This window comes from Echinops telfairi, unplaced genomic scaffold (assembly GCF_000313985.2).
Source record: "Echinops telfairi isolate 266 unplaced genomic scaffold, ASM31398v2 ScPeMD7_7468;HRSCAF=8506_0, whole genome shotgun sequence".
NCBI lineage: Eukaryota > Metazoa > Chordata > Mammalia > Afrosoricida > Tenrecidae > Echinops > Echinops telfairi.
Window position 1 is genome coordinate 96177385 of NW_022111369.1, and position 3215 is coordinate 96180599.

Genomic DNA, 3215 nt, shown 5'->3' on the forward strand with positions numbered 1-3215 from the left:
CCATCGAGCGTGGCAGTTTTCATCTTGATGTCTTCTGTGGAGGTTAGCTATGGGAATGTGGAAAGCATCCAGTAGACTCCTGCTGAATGATGAGACACAGTGGAGTAGGGGCAAGGGGGTCTGTGGAGGCACCCCAAGCATCCCACAAAATTGGACCTTTCAGTCTAGTTCAGTGACAGCAGAATGTGGCTACAGGACTGACCCCAGCCGACTCCCATGGAACATGAACACCTGCCAGCTCAGCACTCCCCAAATGTCTGATGCCCAGAGTCATGACAAAGACGTCACTGTTTTTGTTATTGTTATCCGCTGCATCAGGTTCCACTTGTACAGGGACTCCATTTACAATACAGCACAATACAGCTGGACCCCACACCATCCTCACAATTGTCACTGCGACGGCGTCCTTTATTACAGTCCTTGTGCCAATCTGTCTTGTTGAGGGTCTTTCTCTTTCCCACTCACCCTCTACTTGACCAAGGACCAGCTCCTTCCGCACAGAACGGCCCCTCCCAAGAACCTGTCTAAAGCATGTCAGGTGAAATCTCACCCTCCCCTTCACTCCTCAGGAACACTTCCTCCAAGATGAATCCATCCTCCATTCTTCTGGCAGGCCATGCAGCTTCCAACATTCTTCCAACACGGCAATGCAGGGGCATCCATTCTTCTCCCATCTTCCTTACTCATTGCCCAGTTCCCACGTGCACGTGACAACATTCACGTCCAGGATCATCTGTTACCCAGCAATCTCAAAACCCTCACCAAGCTCACTGCCATTGAGGCAGACTGCTCCAGTAGACTTCCAAGACTGTCGCTCCTTAAGGGAGTAGAAAGCCTCATCTCTCTCCTTCAGAGCAACTGATGGTTTGAACTGCTGACCTTGCAGTTAGCATGTTACCTTATAAACCACTCCACCAGCAGGGCTTCTGCACTCCCAGCAATAGATACCTGGGGGGTGGGGGGATGTAATGGCTTTGTTGATTGTTCCTCCTGGCAATTACCTCAATAAGAAATTACACGGTTTTTCGTTTGTTTTTATCTCCTGGGGTATCTGTGTCTCCCTCTAGATTATCAACTGTCAGGGAAAGGACATGCGCTGGTCCACTTCAGGTTCTCAGTGCTTGGAGCAGCACTTGGCCCACTTCAGGACCCAATAAATACCTCCTGAATAAAGTGATAAACCTAACTGATACATCAGCCTTACTGTCCTACAGAAATCATATCCATCTTCACAGAGCTGTCTCCTTTTCAATCCCAGCATCCAATTAGATTTGTCTTAAAAACAAGATATGGTTATCTAGTTACAAAAATTTTTATCAGATCTTTTTTGTTTGTTTCTTCTTCCTTTTTCTCCTAAATCCAGAAAATACTGTGGGTCAAGATTGGCAGTGCTTGGGCATTATTACCATTCATCGGAGAGAGTGTTTAGTGCAATCCTGTGGGTAGTAGGCTCATGACAACATACCACTTAGTCCCCTCTTTTCTCAGGATAGACTTGTCAAGCGGCCCAGCGCCTCCCCTTTAAATACATACAAGCCCTCACTTTTACCACCAGGCATCTAAGCAGGGACGGATAGTTCCTTATTAATTCCTAAGATCCCACCAATTTTTCCATCAAGAACAGCCTCCTCCTTTGTTAGTCATAGTAGAAGCTCATTTTTCTTTGGTATTTCTCCTCGATGACTCACCAGCCCTTGCCATTTATACAATGTTGGGTATGACCACATTTGAGAACAGTTCCCTCCCAGGTAACCTTGCTGCCATTTCTTTCATGCCTGGTTGGAACCCAAAGTCATAATTAGAATGAGGCTCCTCTCTGAGAGGCTCCGCTGGTTCTAAGTTGGCTCACACCGTAACATTTCTTCCTAAAAGGATGGGACCCTTGCTGCTCTCACTGGAGAGGTGTGAGGTCTTTGGCTCGTCCCTCCGGTGGAGGTTCTTCCTGATGTTTCCAAGCACTGGGGTCTGTATACTTCATTTGGGGAGACGCGTTGGTTGGGTTGTCATTCCTCGCCCCCTCCCCTCCCCCTGATGAGTCTGCAGAGGCTCAGGGACTGAAGGAAGAGACTTCACAACTTCCTCAGAATCCAAGAGTAAGCAGAGAATGTCCTTTCTGGAGATCTGGATCCATTTATGGAACTTGAAGACACAAAAGAAGACCACATGGATTCAGCCACCACACTCCCCTCTTCCAGTTCAGCAGTCTGCTACACACAGAACCCAACACAGTATGAACGCACTGTCTGTCCTCAGCACCTTACCTTCGTTTCTGCCCCCTTCTCTTTGGCTGCCCCGTGGAGGTCCACAAAGTCTCCACTCTTTCTTATGTGAGGACCTGTTCGATTTCAGGCAGAAAGATTGCACCTCTTCAAATATTCCCTGTTCCTCCAGGAGCGAGTTGGCCAACATAGACACTAAAATGAGAGAAAGAGTCCTGGTGGAGTAGTGGTTATGTGTTGCATTGCAATCTGCAAGGTCAGCCGTTTGAAACCACTAGCTGCTGCTCAGGAGAACGAGGAGGCTTTCTACTCCGTAAAGGGTTCTATCACTGGGAAACCGCAGGGGTGGTTCTACCCTGTCCTATAATCAGCATTGCTTTGAGTTGGCATTGACTTGGTGGCATGAGTTTGGTTCGGTTTGAGAGTTGAAAACTTTTATTAGAAAAAGGCACTCTTTGTGTGCAGTATTTTACAGGAAAGGTGATGTGCCTAAAACTGCACTCGGCATTATGGGGAACAAATGATCCTTTTTTCAATCTAGCCCTCTAGTTAATAAGGAAGGAGGGAAAAACGAAGAGCTGATACCAAGGGCTCAAATAGGATGTAAATGTTTAGAAAATAATGATGGCGACAGATGTACAAATATGCTTGAGACAGTTGATGTGTGGATTGTTACAAGAGCTGTAAGAGACCCCCCAAAATGATCTTTTAATTAAAATAAATGCAGGCCAAAATATAGGGCGGTAGCTCAGTGCATGTACTGTGACCTCCTGGCTGTGCTAGGACCCTGGCTCTGTGGGAACACTGACCACTCCTGTGTTAGCTTGGGTAGACTAGAGAAACAAATCCAGGGAGACTCAGATGTGTATAAGAAAGAGGTTTATATACAAGAGCAATTGAATATTGAGAAAACATCCCAGCCCAGTCCAGATCGTCCATAAGTCCAATATTAGCCCCTGTGTCCGAAACCAATCTATAAATTCCTCTTCAGATTCA